This window comes from Balaenoptera ricei, chromosome 10 (assembly GCF_028023285.1).
Source record: "Balaenoptera ricei isolate mBalRic1 chromosome 10, mBalRic1.hap2, whole genome shotgun sequence".
Classification (NCBI taxonomy): Eukaryota; Metazoa; Chordata; class Mammalia; order Artiodactyla; family Balaenopteridae; genus Balaenoptera; species Balaenoptera ricei.
Window position 1 is genome coordinate 92,120,006 of NC_082648.1, and position 18,591 is coordinate 92,138,596.

The window sequence follows — 18,591 nt, forward strand, 5'->3', positions numbered from 1 at the left end:
AATGATTTAACCTTCTCAACCCTCAATTCCCTCTCAGCAAAATGATGGTCATATCATGGGGCTCTCGAGAGGATTAAATGAGACTAAATATGGAAAAGCCTGGAACACATAGAATGGACTCAACCAACAGAGCTGACAATGGAAATTGCGATCCCGGGTGATCTGGCTGGGATGAAATTCTGTATCGTGGAAAAGCTAACAGAAGAATGTTTTGAAATCAGCCTCTGACTAGACTACTTGACCTTTCAGAAAGGTGGTTCCTTCCAACCTTGAGACTCGGCAGGTCTGAGGCCCTCGTCTAGACAGAGCTGGTGGTGAGGAGCGATGCTCCCGCCCATGCTTGCCTGCTCACCCGCCCACCACTTGCCAGCGCCTTGCACAGCCCTGACTGAGTCTTACACTAGAGTCTCCACATCCCAGGAGAGAGCTCTCCCGCATGCTGCTCCTCTGCCCTGCTGTTCAGGTGAAGGAGAAGTGTGTGAACGTTTGCTGAACACCTCCTATGTGCCAGCAGCTTTACTTTTCCCTAAACTATGCCAGGTGAGGTGAGGAAATGGGGCTCAGAGACGGCGAGCGCCTTGCCCAGGATCTCAGAGGAAGTGTGGGACTGTGCCTCCCCCAGCTGGCCTTCCTTCCACCACAGCAGGGGAGGCTGACACAGGCACGGGCTGGGCACCCGTGGGCGTGTCCACCCCAGCCCACGGCCCCACAACCAGGCTCCTGGGATTCACCAGGCACAGAGTGTGGTCCCTCTGCTCCCCAACACAGGTTCAGAGGCGTAGGGCTAAGACGGACTGGCAGAGAAGATCGGGAAAACGTCGGAGGCCTCGAATGCCTGGGATACTGGGCGTGGACTGGGCCTGAGGTGACGGAAGGATTTGAGACAGGACAGAGGAGATGCCCTGTGAGATGCTTTTAGAAGACTCTACCCACAGTGATGGACCTGACTTCAAACTGGTCAGGGGGCTGCAAGGGGTCTCCTTGAATGTTTCTCCCAATCTCCCACTTCCCTGCCCTTTCACTCTAGTAGGGGGAGCTCCCGGGGCACATGGAGGCTGAGGCACGTGAGGCTCAGCCAGCTCTCCCATCCAGAGGATGGTGGCTGCTGCCAGCCTTTGGAATTCGGGGTCCACAGAATCTCTGTCTTCAATGCTAGCCTTGAAGGCGCCACGTGACCCAGGATCAGTTGCTGCTGCTATCCTGGCCTCAGCCTCCGTATCGGCAAGATGAGAGATTGGACTAGTTGATTGTCTAGAGCTCCGTGTCTTTTTATTTTTATGGAGGGCAGGAGCCCAGAAAAGTAATGGGACATGAATGAGAGGCAAGGGGTAGCTGGTAGAAGCCATGTGCACAAGTCACTGAAGTGGGTGGTGACCCCCAAAGGAAGCCCAGTACCTTCACAAGATGTCAGGCCCCAGGGGCAGGTCATTCCTGGTTCTTCTCCTACCTTGGGGGAGGGGAGAACAACAGCAAGGTTGGGCCACCCAGAGCCCGGAGTACACAGCTAACTTGCCCATGAGGGTGGGCAGCCCAGTTTTGAGCACCTTGCAGAGGGCTGGATGGGTTCTTCTCTGGTGGGGTGCCTCAGGATGAACTGAAACAGAGTCCCAGGGAGGTCAGGTCCCGCAGGTTCCTCTGGTGATGACAGCTGCTTTGTTTTACGGGGAGGCAACAGAATTCCTTTTAAGCAGAATTTCCTTCCTCCATTTATTTATTTACTTTCTGCCAAGTGATTCAGCAAAACAACCTCAAAACCAGTCTCCAACGGGAGGCAGGAAGAACCAAACCCTCAAACATCAGCGTCCCTGTGAGGTTTTGCCTTGTGGAACTTTCCTTAAAGTAACTGTATCAGGAGATTGTCAGGATGGGGGTGGGGGGAGAGGACCTGGAAGCAGAGTCCTGTGGGGCTTCTGAAGGACACACATAACTGAAGTGAGGACTCAGCAGCTGCCCCAGTGCCTTTTCTCCACAGCGAGGGCCTGAATGGGTGTCTTAGCATCTGTTCCCCCCATGTCAGCATGGGGTGCCACCTTCCTGAGGAAGGAATGAGCCAGGGGTTTGAACTCCATGGTGCGAGAGAAGTGACTGGAGTGACAGGTTCTCTGACTGTAGCTGTGGAATACAGATTGAACCTTCATGCCCCGTGTCCACATGTTCTTCACTCAGGCTGTGATGTATTCCAATTCCTGATGCAATGGCTTTGGTTCCTTTAATTCAGTGGGAAAGACAAACAACAAAGTCTTTCCCTTTGTAATAATGCATCTAAATTGGAAACAGGCCAACAAGATAAAAGGTTGCGGAGGAAACAGTGCCAGACTGGAAATTCAGGAGTCGTGGGTTCTATTTCAGCTTTGGCGTGTTAAGCCGTGGGACCTTGCATAGGTCACTTCCCTAAGGACAGAGAGAGCACCAGGGTCAGGGACCCCGTGTCTAACCAGGAAGTCGGGTAGGATCTGAGAACAGAGTTGGTGATGGGCAGAGCAAGGTAAGGTAGAAGCCCTTGCCTGAGAGTCACATGGGGCATGTCCCAGTTCTACACTTACTGGCTGACCTAGGGCAGGTCAACTCCACCTCTGGAGCCTCAGCTTCCCCATCTGTAAAGTGGAGGAGAATAACAGCCGTCTTAAAGAGCTGTTGTGATAACCGAAATGGAGAGAATGCATGGGAAAGTGCCTGGTAAAATGGAAAGCATGAGTTAAATAGGAGAGATTATCATTATAGGCACACCTTGTTTATTGTGCTTCGAGATATTGTGTCTTTTACAAATTGAAGGTTTGTGGCAACCCTGGGTTGAGCAAGTCTATCAGCCCCATTTTTCCATTTGCTCACTTTGTATTTGTGTCACATTTTGGTAATTCTCACAATATTCATACTTTTTCATTATTATTATATTTGTAATAGTGATCTGTGATCAGTGAGCTTTGATGTTATTATTATAAGTGTTTTGGAATGCTGCAAACTGCAACTATATAAGACGGTGAACTTAATCAATAAATGTTGTGTGTGCTCTGACTGCTCCACTGACTGGTCATTCCCCCATCTCTATCCCTCCCCTTGAACCTCCTTATTCCCTGAGACACAACAATATTGAAATTAGGCCAATTAATAACCCTACAATGGCCTCTTAAGTGTTCAAGTGAAAGAAGAATCAATTGACGGGGCAGACATCGTTGTGGTCTTATTTTACGAAGCTGCTGCAGCCTCTCCGACCTTCAGCATCCACCACCCTGACTGTCAGCAGCATCAGCATGGAGGCAAGACCCTCCACCAGCAAAAAGATTATGACTTGCTGAAGGTTGAGATAACGGTTAGCACTTTTCAGTAATAAAGTATTTTTTAAATTAAGTACAGTGTTTTTTAGACATAATGCTATTATTGCACAGCTAATAGTCTACAGTATACTATAAACATAACTTTTATATGTACCGGAAAACCAAAAAATTCATGTGACTTGCTTTATTGCAATAGTCACTTTACTGCCTTGGTCTGGAACAGAACCTGAGCAGGGTTAGTCCTCAGAGGGACCAAAGTTAAATAACAATAGCTACAATAACAACCATAAGTGTCATTACTGAGCACCTACCATGTGCTAGACACTGAGAGTTTTAAATGTATGTACTAATTTAAATGTATGAATTCATTTAATCTTTTTTATGTATAACAGACATACAGTAAATAAAGTGCTCTAACCTTATGAGTACTGTTTGATTAATTTTTACATTGTATAGATCATGTGAACTCGTTTGATTTTCAAAAGAGCCCTATACTCTTTACTCCCACTTTACAGACATGGAAACTGTTTTAACTGTTGCAACTCTAATAGATTTTCAAAATGATATGAAACCGCTACATAAGTGGTGAAATGTGGCTCCTAGTTCTATTTGTATTGCCGCAGTGTAAAAAGCGTACTCCTCCCGCTCCATCAAAACAGCAAAGCAGAGAAGAAAACGAAGGCTTTTGTTTGGACATTGGAAAGGATCTTTCACTGGCTGACTCTATCCAACAGTCACATTTTCTTTTACTCTCTCTCTCCCCTCGCCACCCCCATCCTTCTCCCTACATAACCCCCTCCCCCAACCTCCCTCTTCACTCCTTCTGCCATGTGAGTTAACATTTCTGGAAGATTCTGGAATAATTAGGTGGAGTCATAAGGCAGAGAAATAGCTGTGTTATGGTGCAAAGTGAGAAATCCCGGTAAAAAAAAACACAACAAAACAGGTAGAGCAGGGACTCAGATCCAGACAGTCTGTCCGAATGCTGTTAGCCACGCGGTACTACCTTGGGGATCCAGCACATCAGGAGAAGTGACTGGGGTCACCAGTGGCTGGGAGACCGGGAGGTCCCCATGAAGCCAACGGAAGGCTCTGCCTCAGCGGGAACCTTTTAGAAGACCAGCTCTTAATCAACTTTCCTGATGAACTGGCAGAGACAAGGATTGAGCGGAGAAACAGAATTTCCCCTTTCTCTGTAAGGGCTCACTGCGTCCCGTCTGGCCCACGGCAGGCGGCCGGATCGCTTCCCCACGGACCTCACTTCCTCTCAGGGTTTCTACTTCACCTCCGTAAAGAGCAGGCAAAGGCTGCGCTGAGGAAGCAAGTTTGGGAGGGAGGCACCCGATGGCCCCACTGCTGATGGTGACAGAGGACTCGGCAACCTGCTCTCACATGACAAGAAACGGACCAGAACCACAGCTGAAGGCAGCTTGATGTCCGAAGGAACTCTGAGCCGTAGGCCAGGAGGCCCAGGTTCTAGTCTAGGCTCGGTCCAGCTCTGGCTTCACGTAACTTCGCACTCAGACCAGACCTTGGGGGAGTCATTTCTGTCTCTGGGCCCTGGTTCTCGCCGCTGTGGAGTTACAGGCACGAAGAAGATGACATCTGTCTCTTCCACTTTAAAGCTCTACTTCGTGATTGGAGAACCTAATTAGACTCTGAACTCGGCCGCTCCTGTAGGTATGCTCAGGTTCAGGTGCTGTACAAATATTGGGGGCGCGGGGTGGGAGGGACGGCAGGCACCCACCAATCTGCCTTCATTCACATTCCTGCTCCTTCATCCTCCCTCAGAGGCTCTGAGAAGGCTGTGAGCTCATGACTGATGCCATAAACACCATCTCCTTACTTGGGAGGCAGGAAGTCGCTCCCCACCCCACCCTCTTTTGTCCTTCCAGGATTCCCATCCCACGCCCCCTCTATTCAGTTTCCTGCTTCCTGAGGGTCTCTGAGCTGGTGGGGGGACCTGGGTTACAACTACTCCTCTCTGATTTGAGCGAGAGCCAGAGAGCGCGCGCGCGTGTGGACTGTGTGAGCCAGAGGCTGGAATGAATACGCTGGGCGGAGGGAAAAGGTGGGGGTCGAGGTCACTTAGAACAAGCCAGTCCCAAGAACCTAAAATTAGCTCTGGAATGTTAGGGCTCCAAGGAACCGCAGCTGTGAAAGGAAAGCACAAGACAAGGAAGGAGAACGCACCCGCCACAAACTTTGCCCGCCCACACCATCTGCCCCAGGGTCTCCACAGCTTTTAACCCACCCCCAGAATATCTCTGGCCAAGTCCACAAGGCTGGTCAGTGGGAATCCCCCCTCCCCCGCAATGCTGTCATTTTCCTCTCTGGCAACCGCAGAACAGTGTTACCTAGGATTCCTGATAGTACGCGGTTTAATTGGAAACAGCAAAGCAGAGGACAAATTTGGGTCTGGGGTGGTGACGATAATGAGAAATGACAGACCTATCCAGGCGAAAGGGTGACAGTGGAGGAGGGTCACATGGTGAGGAGGGAGGCGGGGAAGGCCCCCTGGGAGTGCCGACACGTGGGAGGGAGCACAGACTTGCTGATGAAGGGAAACAGCTGGGAAAGGGTTTGGGGAATGGGAGTGGGTAACCTGGGGGTTGTGCACCCCTTTGCACAGATACAAAGATCGGGTATAAAAAAAAAAAAAAATCACACACTACTGAGTGTATGACCTTGTATTTCGAAGCGACTGGAGCTCAACGCATCAAACACAGGCCCGGGAAGAATGTCTTGGAGGGGCGAGGAGCCAAGCCTGAGGCAGGGGACCTGTAGGAAGTGATGATCCCTTACGAGCTGGGCCTGATTCAGGTCCTGGAACCCCGGGGGCTCCAAGCACTAGGCTTCCTCCTTCAGCTTCGTATCCAGATGGGAGAGCTTGGTTTTCAAGGATTTTTGCTGACCACTGAGGAAGGCCGTGCCTTTGTGGTATGGAGGCTACTGGGGGTGTGCGGGGAGCTGCCCAGAGCCACACACAGTTCTGCCAGCCACGGGGAGGAAGGCTGGGAAAGCGGGCTAGGTGAGGAGCCTTTGTGGAAGCCGCTTAGGGAAAGGATAGGGTGGAAGTGACATCTATTGAGCACTTCTTGTGCTTTTCATGCCCCAGGCTCTGTGCTTGCAGCTTTTCTTGCTCAACTTCTCACAGTCATCTAGAATGGAAGCTCCAGGAGGGAGAAACACGAATATTTTCTTTACCAAGGAACCCCCAGCCCTGGGAACAAAGCCTGGTACCCAGTGGACCCTCCACAACAACCTGCCGAATGCATGGGATACTCACAGAAGCTCTGCAAGGGCTGTGTTATCATTCTCACTTACAGATAAGGAAGCTGATGCTTAGAGGAGTGGCATCACTTTCTCAGGTCTCACAGTGAACGAGAACCAAGATTTGAGCAGAGATCTCTGCAGCTCAGAAGGCCACGCCCATTGTGCCATGCAGCCGGCCCCACCCTTACGTCATGCTGTTTTGTAAAGTTACCTGATTTTGTCCTGGGTTTCTATCCCTGCCTCCACGGGGCTTTCCCACTTTTGTCATGATGCTTTCCTCCAGGTGCCCGTCTAGGACTTCCAGATATGCTTTCATTCATTCTTCCTCAAAAAAATTATCAGTCTTATCAGACCCCTTCCTTCAGAGGTCTGCTCTAGTTATGTGACAATGGGGAAAAATAGACAGCTCCCAGCCAAATGATGTGCTGACTGCGCTATGTTCCCAGATCACAGAATTAAATATACTTACACTAAAGCACATGCTTTAGGTATGTGATTCTGATAGATTTTTGGGTATCTTTAGCAACTATTTTCTTCACCTCCCCCACCCTTTCTTCCTTCTCTCCTTCTAACCAATCCAATATGTTTCCCTTCCTCCTAAATCCAAGCTAGTCAAAGGTCCATGCCTTCTGGAATAGAAGACATCCCTACTGTATGTGGGCTGTCACACATATTTGTACACCTTCCACATTTACAACTCCTTTTCCTTGGTTTACAAACATGCTTGGGTTTTGCTTTTTATAAGTAAAAGTCAGCTCTTCTTTTGATCCCTTAAGTGATCTTCCCTTCCTGTTTTACCTCCATATTTCTTGAAGGAGTATTCTCTGGCTGCTGCTTTCATTTCCCCTGCAATACACTTTCTGCTCCCATTACTTCCCTAGGATAGTTCCCCCAAAGGATTGCTGGTGACTTTCAACACACACACACATACACACACACACACACACACACACACACAAATTTACTTGTATGTTTTGTCTTCCCTCATTTTGAGATATTTGTTCTGATCAATTTTTCATTTGACTGAAGTAGATCCTTAAGTAATCCCCACAGAAAGAGTATATGGATGGTTTACTTTGAGTCCTTTTATATTAGAGCCCCTCTAATATGCACAGCTGGGTAAGGGAATCCTGGATTACATACATTTCTCTCATTAGTCTGAGAAAATTGTTCCACTGTCTTCGAACTTCCAGTGCTTCAGATGAGTGGTCTGTTGCCAGTCTCTTTCTCTTTTCTTTTCTTCATAAGTAGCCTGTAATCTCTTTCTCTGAAACCTTTTCAGGTTTTTCTTTTTACTCTAAAGCTCAGAATTGTGATCAGATATGTATATATATATATATATATATATATATATATATATATATATATATATATATATGTAATCAACTGCCTCTTGGCCATCTAATCTAATGTGTGTATATATATATACACATATATACATAGATATGTGTGTGTGTGTGTGTGTGTGTGTGTGTGTGTGTATGTAATCAACTGCCTCCTGGCCATCTAATCCCACAGGCACTCAAACACATGTTCAGAACTGATCGTGCCTTCCCACTACAAATATCATACTGTTTCACCTTTTTTTGCCCTCAGCTGCAAAGGTGATCAAAACATACCGCGTCTGAATACGGCTGGAGAAAAATATGACCATTATTTTCAGGACTCATCTGAAGCTCTGTTATCCTATTACACTTCCTTAATCCATTCACTCTCCCATTCTTTTAGGCAAATATTTAACATTTTATCCTTTATTCTAACACTTTTGATATGTCCTCCTCCTCTAGATTCTCAGTGATAATGACCTTGCTTCATATTTTATTGAAAACATCAGAAGCAATCAAAAGAGATGTGCCCAAGCTCCCACCACCGTATTTACCCACCTTCCAGTAACTATTGCCATACACTGTGCCTTCCCTCTCGTTCCTTTGGATGAACTCTGCTCCTAACCATGAGAACCCCTCCACTGTGCTGTAGATATCACTTTTTTTCACCAATTTTAGGATACTGCTCTACCAAATTTTCCTCTCTCTCCTGTATCAACTTCTCTTTTACTATTGGATCATTCCCGTCATCATTCAAACATGTTATTGCAATACCTCCCTTAAAAAAAACACTTTCTTGACTCTATATTATCCTCCAATTACCACTCAATTTTTCTAATCATCTTTATACCAAAAAGTCTACACTTCTGAGCTCTGCTTCTCTTCCATTCTCTCTTGGACTCACTCCCACCCCTCCACTTGTCAAGGTCTTGCATGACCTCCATGTTGCTAAATATAATGATCGGATTTCAGCTCTCACTTCACTTTACCAAACAGCTGCATTTGACATAGTTGATCATGCCACCTCCTTGAAAAGCTTTCCTCATTTGGCATCTGGGACACTACTCTTGATTCTCACCAACTGCTTGATCTCAGTCACCTTTACTGATTCCTCTTCAATGTCCTGACCTTTAAACTTTGAAGCACTCTGGTCTCTGCTCTTCTCTGTCACACTCCCTCCCATGATGATCTCAGTCTCATGACTTTAAACGTCATCTATGTATTGATGACTCGCAGATTTATATCCCCGGACAATCCTCTCCCTCTACCCCAGATTCAATGGCCTCTTCAACATCTCCACTTGGATGCCTAACAGCACTGCTAGTTAAATGGGCTGACAGCCAAACTCTCACTGCTTGATCTGCCGACTTCCCCATCTTATTAATGGCAACTCCTTTTATTTGATCAACCCCAAAGTCTTGGTGTCACCCTTGACTTTCCTCTTTCTCTTATACTCCACATCCAGTCCATTGCCAAATTCTGTCACCCTCACCTTCATAATAAAATCAGAACTGACCACATTTTACCATGTCTATTGCTACCCACCTTGGTCCAAGTTACCATCATTTCTCTTCTGGATCACTGCAATCTCCTCCATCTGCTCGTTGTTTCTGCCCTTGCCCCCTTCAGCCTCCTTTCCTTCTTTTCCTCATGGCAGACAAAGTAATTCTTTCAAATGTTAAGTCAAGTTGCACTCTTCTGCTCAGAGTACTGCAATGACTTCCCATGTCACTCTGAACAAAAGCCAAATTCCACGAGCCACAAGGTCCTACACAGTCTGCCCCTCCCCACCTATCCCATCTCTGACCTCATCTCCTGCCTTCCCCCACTGCTCACTGGCTGCTCCCATCCTGGATACATCAAGGATGCTCCCATCTCAGGGCCTTTCCACTCGATATTCCCTTGGTCTAAAAACTCTTCTCCTAGATATCCACATGGCTCTCTCTCTCTTTGCCTTTATTCATGTGTCCACCTCATCGGAGAAACCTTCCCTCAACCATCTGTATACTATAGGAACTTCCTTATTCCTGGCACTCCATTTTCCCCAACTAATAGGTGTGTGGCCCTGAATCAAGGTCCTTAACTGTTCTGTGTCTCAGTTTTCCCTCTGTAAAGTGGCTATAATAAGAAGACTCATAAGGATGCTGTGAGGATTAAATTAATCATTCCATGTAAAGTACATCAAATAGTGCCTGGCTCATAGTAAGTGCTCAATTAAATGGTAGCCATTAGTATTATTTTTTAAAAATTATTTTATGTAACCAGCCTGGCCCGCTGAAGTTGTCCATGACACAGATGATAAGATAAAATTCTGAAAACTGAATACCAGAGAGAAAAAGTTCACCAACATATTTAGTGACGAAGAGACCAGAACAGTTTCCTAACTCCCAGGCCAGGCTCTTGCTCCCTCCGCTCTGCCTCTGTTACATAGTGGACCTCGCCCAGGCCAGTGGAAACACTAGGTGGGGAATGGGTTCCAGGACCAACTCTGCCACCTACTATCTTTCTAACAATAGGCCAGTTACCTACCTGACCTCTCTGAACCCCAGTTTCCCTTCTTTATTTTATTTTATTTTATTTGGCCACCCTACGCATCTTGTGGAATCTTAGTTCCCTGACCAGGGATTGAACCCAGGCCCTCGGCAATGAGAGCACGGAGTCCTAACCACTGGACTGCCAGGGAATTCCAGTTTCCCGTCTTTAAAATGGAGATAGTAACACTTGTCTGCCTCCCTCACAGGGGAGGATCACATGACATAATGATCCCCAGAACTTTGACGTCCATACTTAGTGCACACGATTGGCCATTTTGAATACCCCACCAAAATATGAACAATATCCCTTGTTCATTTTCAAGCTGTGGACTGTGCAAAAAGATGCACACTCTACATGGAGCGGATTACCTGTGAGTTTGTGTGGTTTCATTCATTCCCACGGCAAACGTTCATTTATCATCATGTTTGTGCTAGTTTTGCCAATGTGGAAACTAACATAGCTCCATTTCTATAATCAAACTTGGAAAGGGGAGGAAGAGTACATTTCTTAGTGAGCTGCTTGGGGCCAGGTTTGTACAAGGCTTGGGGAGCAGAACAGTTCACCCTGGGAAGGATGGTCCCTGCATGAGACTGGAATAGGATGTCAGGAGAGCAGTTTTAGCCCAGAGAGGATGGGGTAAAACCCTCTTAGGACATCAGGAAAAGCCATCCACCATGCAAAATAAGGTGAAGAAAGAGTCCTACTCTGGAAAACAGAATTTGTCTGCTAAAAATCTCTCATTCTTTTTGTCCCTGAGGACAGTGCTGGGCCATGGGGGAGATAAAAGTGGGACCAGAAGGTCAAGAAATGTTGCAGATGTTGGTGTTATTTTACTATTTTCTTTTTGCAGGGGGAAGGTGGGCAGGGGTGAGGAAAACTATACGCAGTCCTAGGAAGTGTTTAACAAAATGGAGAACCCTGGTATGGGCTAGATGTGGATGTAGAGTGAGACGAGGGGCCTCCAGAAGGCAGATTCAGAGGGTGGGAGCTGGCCAGCCTGGGAGTGGCTTCCCTATCCTTCTAGAACAGGGGTCAGCAAACTTTGTAAAAGGCCATTCATGTGATAGGCTTAAAAAATGGCTCCCAAAAGATATCCACATCCTAATTCCTGAAACCTATAAATGTTATCTTAATTGGAAAAAGGATCTTTGCAGATGTGATTAAGCTAAGGATTTTGAGATGGGAAAATTAATCTGGATTATTTAGGTGGGCCCTAAATGTCATCACATGTATCCTTATAGGCAGAGGGAGATTTCACACACACACACACACTCACACACACACACACAGGAGAAGGCCATGTGAAGATGAAAGAAAAGGTCAGAAAGATGTAGCCACAAGCTGAGGAATGCTGGCTGCCACCAGAAACTGGAAGAGGAAAGGAAGGGATTCTCTACTAGAGTCTCCAGAAAATGCACAGCCCTGCTGACACCTTGATTTCCGCCCAGTGATACTGATTTTGGACTTCTGGCCTCCAGAAATGTGAGAGAATAAATTTCTGTTGTTTAAAGCCACCCAAATTGTGAAAACTTTGTTAAGGCAGCCCTGGGAAACGAATATATCCGCTCTCCCACTAAATCCTCAAAATAACCTATGAGATAATAAAATATGATCACTTACTCTGTGCCAGATAATGTTCATTCAATATTCATAACAACAGTATGAGATAGATACTCTTATCGTCCCATTTTACAGATGAGAAAACTGCTGCCCAGAGGAGAGATCTGGCTTTCCTGAGGTTACATAGCTGGCACCTGGTTGAGCTGGACTTTGAACACAGGGGTCTGGATCCAAGTCCCAGGCCCTGGGCCACCCTGAGGTGAGCTCTGCTCCACAGCAGGTATTCTTTCTTCTGAACACATGGCCTGGAGCACTTAGTTACCACCTCCCTCTGCACTACCCTAAGTGGCCCCCTCTGGAATCCCTTGGGGATCAGCTGGGACAGAGGACATGAACAGTGTTCAGTAAACTGTAAAGTGCAGTCCTAGGGGGACACGTAAGAATTCCAAGTGGAAGCAAACCTGCTTGCCTTTCCATGGCAGGCATGGAGAGGCTGCCCTCATTGCTCTCACGTAGTGGGGGCCCCAGCAGCAGAAGCCACCCTCTCCCCCGCCAGGCACACACAGGGAAGTTCCTAAAGCTGGAAGTGGCCCCAGGTGACCTCAGAGATGTCACTACCCAGAATGACCCACGATGCTCACCGCACAGATGGTCACCGAACGCCAAGGCGTCAGTTCTTCCAGCCTGAATCCGGCCTTGCACCAGCTCATCAGCACCTCCTCCCCTCTGCCTTTCCTGTAGGTTTCAAATTCAGAACCAACCCCTCCCAGAATCACAGAATTTCTTTCACTGTAATGACTTCTTCACCCCTCAGAGAAGGAGACATTAAATGACATATCCGAGGCTACATAGCTAGTGTGTCCTGTCTGAAGTGCCCTAGCTGTGGATTTCAGTATTCTCGGCTCCTCCTTTATTCCAGGCAGCTGGAAATTCCGTCTGGTGGGAAGAATCTGAGAAGGGGGAAGCTAGCTTTTAGGCGCGTTAGCCAGCCCGACCCTCCTTTTACCAATTATTATCATACAGAAACCTGTTTAGGAAGGAAAGTCCTCCCTCAGTACACTGTTGTTCCCAAGACACTTCTGGGAAGACCTCAACCTCAGTGGATTTGTCACAGCGCAAGACGCCAAGCCTGTCTCTCCATTCACTCATCCATTCATCATTTTTGTATCCCACATTCACTGAATATTGAGCTCCTGTGTGTGGAGCTCCTTTGTGTCCGGTACTGTGCTAATGCTTGGGATATAAAGAATAAAAAGGCAGTCTCTGTCCTAAAGGAACTCACAGATTAATGGGAAGAGAGAGAAGAAAATAAATAATTGCAGCATACCTAAAGCTCACACATTAGCTTTCCACATTCATTTTTGCCATTTTCTCCTAACAGTTTACTATTAATACTTACTAAGTATTTTCTTTGGATTGACTCTTTTTTTTCCTCTTACTGAAGTGTCAGCTTTGGGTTTATCTAAGCTATAATATCCATGAATTCATGGATTTGATTTGCTAGTTATATTTAAACATTTTTTTTAAATAAAATTTTTATTGTACTAAAAAGTTAACTATTAGATAAAACGTTGATGGGGTTACCACCTAAAACCTGTGAAAAACACCAAATTATTGCTGTTAATAGCAGTGTGATGGCTGCCACACCAAGAAGAAAATGCTTTTCTCCTATCACGTCCTGGCTGGTCAAGACACATTAGGGTTAAAGGATTGATAAACAGTGTCTCAAGGCAGGAAGTTTTATGGCAGGAAGCAGATAATTCTGTGCTTAGAAGCATTAACTTTTCAGTGTTCATGTCATCTGAGAGAAAGACAAGGACGTTCTCATTTCCAATTTTCTAGACCAGATGCTACAGGCAAAAAGGATCTATGATGTTTAAGACCACATTTTTCAACCTTCTGTTTCCATCAAGACCCAATCACTGAATGACATTCCCGCGGGAGACATTCTCATGGGATTATGATGGGCGGAGGGTAAACCCCAGGGCTTGCATTGAGCTGTAGCCTCACCCAAGAAAGCATATTGAAAAGCAGGCAAAAGAGGATGACATAATTTCGTTTCATTTTTATTTTTTTCAGGGTTTCTTCTTTTTTTAAAACATTAAAGTTTTCCTACAGTTTTAAGAATTATTCTGCCATACAATGTTGGACCTTAGATCATTCTGTTTTCCCTTGGTCAGGACCTGGGCTTTCAGGAGGGGAGTCAACTCTTGCTAGAGTGCAGTTGGGCCCCTCTGGGCCCTCCCCAACCAAAATAAAACTCGGAAAGGGAAATAAATCCTTTCATTTGTCCGGCTGTGCCCCGCTCCTGCAAACTACTTCTGTCTCCACTGTCTCAGGAAAGAGACCACAGCCAAGAGGCAGAGAAAACAGGAAAGGCTAAACGTTGACCTTGGCACTTAGCAGGGCCCAGATGATTCGTGAAAGGTTTAGGGGATGTTTCTGACAGTGAGTAAGGTTCAGTTCTGGCTGGGGTAAACTCCAGCCTCCAGGCAGGTGTACCTCACTGGACCGTTTGGTCCTGCCTGGCCCACTTGGGTGGGATTCCAGGCCTTTCTGCTCACTTAGGAAGACGAGGCTCCAACCCTCTTCTCAGGGGCAGCTCTTGAGGCTGGGCTTTGGGGCAAAAGCACGGGGAGGAGGTAGGGGCAGACAGCAGGGGGGGACCAGAGCAAAGAGCTGGCCTTTGGAGTGTGCGTTGGCTGGGAAGGGACACCAGGAAGGACACCTGAGCCACCTGACAATGCCAGGCCATCTTCACATGCCTGGAAGTTCCGTTCTTGGCGGCCTGGACCCCGGCTGACCCAATACCTCCCTCTCCTTATCCTTCCCCAGGTGTGGTGTCAGCTATGGGGCTCAAAGCAGGTGTCTGCCTGCCTGGCTCTGTTCGTCAGGTGAATCTGACTAATACAGCAAGGCCCCTGTCACCTGCATCACTGCTTCCGGCAAACCTTCTGTGAATGACGATGACACTATTTTAAAGATAATCTTGAACATGCTTTAATTGTTTCTTAAAAACAAAATAAACTCCAGGACTTTCACTACCAATAACAAAAACCTATTGTAACACTATCTTTCAAATAAGTGGAATACATCAGCATACTGAGATACTACTCATTTCCTTCATTAATTTACTCCACACATATTCACTGAGCACCTATTGTGGGCCAGGTTTGTCTTAGGCAGTGGGGTTCCAGTGATGGCCCAAGACAGACATAGTTCCTGTCTCCAGAGATGGCTAGTGAGGGAGGCTGATAGTAATCAAATTATCATCCGAATAAATGTAAAATGTGACGTATGCTACAAAGAATTGCTGCATGTGCCGGCTTGCAACAACGGATTCTTATCTGGTCCCAGAGGTCAGAGAAGGCTGCCCTGAGGGAATGACAATGGTGCAGAACTGTGGCTGTAAGACACTGAATTACTTGTCCCTCCTCATTAGGTTTCTTCCATGAGTCAGGTGCTGTCTCATTTCATCTTCACCGAGACTCTCTCCGTCTCGAAGTGGCATCATTACTCCTACTTCACAGGAGAGGAAACGCTACTGCAGAGAAGTGTAATGACTTACCCAAGCGCACACAGCTGGCTAGTGGCAGAGCTGGGAATCAAACCCAGGTCTGTGTGATTCTCACGCTGTGCTTTTCCCCTCAAGACATACTGTCTCCCCAGGAAATGCATTAATAGGAAAAATGTGATTAGCAGCTGTATGCACTTTGCAGATTACAACTGTGATGCAATCTCTATCAACTCCTTTCATCCTCAGTACCAGCTACGATATAGGTTGGGCAGGTACTGGTGGCTGCATTCTGCAATGGGATAACCAGGGCAGAAAAGCAAAACGTGGCAGAGGGAGCTAGAACCAACAGCTCGCTCTTTGGGTAAGGCTGAGCTGCTGTGTCCTGCCTCCAAGCCCATGAAGGAACCCTGTGCCCTGACTGAGCCCCCTGATGCACACTGCCTTGATTTCTGTGTTCCTTTGCCTACCGGCCTGGACACAAATTAAACAGCTGCCAGCTCATGGGTGTGGGACACTGCATCTGGTTTGTGTTTTGCTGAACTGGGTTGGGATTTCATGCCTGCAGCTGGCCCTGGGGGGACGAGGAAGTAAATGAGATGGGGCTCTCAGGAGTGTGTCCTGGGGAGTAAAATTACAGATGACCAGGGTATAGCTGCTCAAGACTGAGCCGCGCCTGAGTGGACCAGGCCACCACAGGGCCTCTGAGCAGTGCGCCATCGGCTGCCCTCGTTTCTGTTTCACATCTCCGCTTGCCTTGGCATTTTTCACCTCAGTGTTAGCTGAGAATCACTGGCTGAGAACCCTGGAAATTTCTGTCCCCATCTCCACCCTTGGAAACCTTACCACAAAGAGTTTTGTAATCTGCCAAGTACTCTGCATGTGGGAGGGATTACACCTTGACCTCAAACATTTACTGTTTTTGTTACCGACTAAGGGTCTGGGCACTAAAATGACACTGCCTGGTCGGAATCCTGGCTCCCCAACTCACCAGCTATGTGACCTTGAACAAGCTAATGACCTTCCCATGCCTCAGTTTCTTTACCCTTCAAATGGAAGTAGTAATATTAACCATGTCATCGGGTCGTTACTATGAGGATTAAATAATACAATGTGGGTAAAGCACTTAGCAGTACCTGGCAAGATAAACACTTGTTAAGAGCTAGCTGCTATTAAAATTAGTTATTATTGCTTCTATTTCTTCTCTTCCTTCCTCACTGTCTCCCTCTATCTGTCCCTCTGTCTCTCCTTTTCTCCCTCTTTCCATCAACTGTTTTGTAATTGTATAAGGCACTGGAACTACCAAGACCTGAAAGACCCAGTTGCTCACAATCCTGCCCGAGGTCCCACAGCCAGAAAGTGGACTTAGCCTGGGGAGATTCAACTTTTAGGGTCTTGCTCTTTCCTTATGCCTCCCTCCTTCTCCCTCTCACCCCCCTGGTACCCAGAATGGTGTCTTATCCATGTACCTGCTCAAGCAATCCTTGAGGCTCTGAGTAGGTAGTGGTTAAGGGTACTAGAGCAAGACTAGAAGGGTTTGAATCCTGGCTCTGCCTCTGATGGGCTGTGTGACCTTGGCTAAGTTACTTAACCTCTCTGGGGTTCAGTTCCCACCTATTAAATGGGATTATGATAATAATGTGTTCACCCCACAGGGCTGAGCTGAGGTTTAAAGGAATTAATAATAAAGTACTTATACCAGTGCCTGGTGCATAGTAAATGCTACTTAAGTGTTAACTATTATTATTGTTGTTGATGACTGGCTGAGGCAGGGCCAAGGCACAATTGCTGTTTAAGGGTTTCCCAGATCATTTTTTGATGCCTTTTCCTTTCTCCAGGGGCTGCTTTGGGATTCTTAGGCAAAGCACATCCACAGACGAATATGCTTTTCTCCTTACTTTTTCTTTTCATTCTCTTGAAGAATAGCTTTCTTTTAAAAATAGAACAAAAAAGTATCCACAAAGAACTCCTTACCTCACAATGAAGCTTTCCCTCCATGAGTCCTCCCCATCCTATTTTCTCAAAGGGCTGGGATTTTTTTTCCCCCTTCAAAACTATTTCTGAACAAAAATTCCACAGTAAGAAGGAAAACAAATGGGTTTTCATGTCTTGTAGTTCTAATACAAGGAATCTGGCTTTGCTTAGACTATGGATCTGGGCCTCAAAGTAGTTAGTTCATTCTCCAGGATCTCACTGGATCCTCCCAAGGACCAGGGGAACCAGAAACTGCCATTGCCATTATACAGCCAAGGGAGCTAAAGACCCAGGAAGGCGAGGGCCTTGGTCTCAATTCATAGTGGAGGCTGACCTACTTGATACTTGCATCCTTGTCTATAACTCCCTTGCTACAGTTGCTGAGCCTCTCACATGGTCACTAAGGCCCAGCTCCTCCTCTGCTTCCTCCCCTGACCACAGGTTTATACTGCCTGAATGCCTGGCCTAGGAGTTCATGGTGCAGTCTGGGGCCTTGAAAGAGCAGTGTGAGAAATAACCAACCTATGGCCTCAGCTGAAGAGACAATAGGGAGTTGTGGAGACTGTGGTACGCAGGAGCACACTTTCTAGTCCAACCTGGACAGCTGCTCCTCAGCACTTGCTAATTATGCCCTGGCAATGTAGACTCAGAGCTTCTGGTAAGCCTCACATCTACCACCTGGTAGCTTTTACCCTTTGGTCCTTGTATCTTTTAGGGGAAACTCAACCTTGTCTTCTAATGACTGATGGTCCTTGCCAGACATGAACCCTTGAGGCAGACTGCCTGGGTTCAACTCCCAGAGGTACTGCTCAATAGCTGTGTCACCTTGGCATATTACTTGAGCTATCTGTGATCCAGTTTCCTTATCTGTAAAACGAGAATGATAATAGTATCTACCTTATAGGGCTGTATGACAGTAAAGTGAGCTAAGATATGAAAAGTCCTCAGTTAAAGCAATATAGGTGTTTATTATTATCATTTTCCTCTTACCCAGGTTAAATTTTTCAAGTGCTTTCAACAACTGTTCTCCATACTCCATGCTTTCTGGGGCTTTCAACATTCTGATCACTCTGTTCACTCTGTTTAGAAGGTAAGCCAATGTGGTCCCTTTTATCTGCTCCTCTTGGTATTTACA

At 46.7% G+C, this 18,591-nt stretch overlaps 1 protein-coding gene and 1 long non-coding RNA gene across 3 annotated transcripts in view; one reads left to right on the forward strand and one right to left on the reverse strand.

Annotated features, from left to right (window-relative positions):
- SYN3 (synapsin III) overlaps positions 1-18,591 on the reverse strand; it is a 447,953-nt gene that overhangs the window by 204,007 nt on the left and 225,355 nt on the right. The gene's annotated exons all lie outside the window — the stretch shown is intronic.
- Positions 4,816-18,508, forward strand: LOC132372692 (uncharacterized). The gene is made up of 3 exons (XR_009505224.1): positions 4,816-4,952; positions 12,104-12,227; positions 18,451-18,508. It is a non-coding gene; the product is annotated as an uncharacterized LOC132372692 (long non-coding RNA).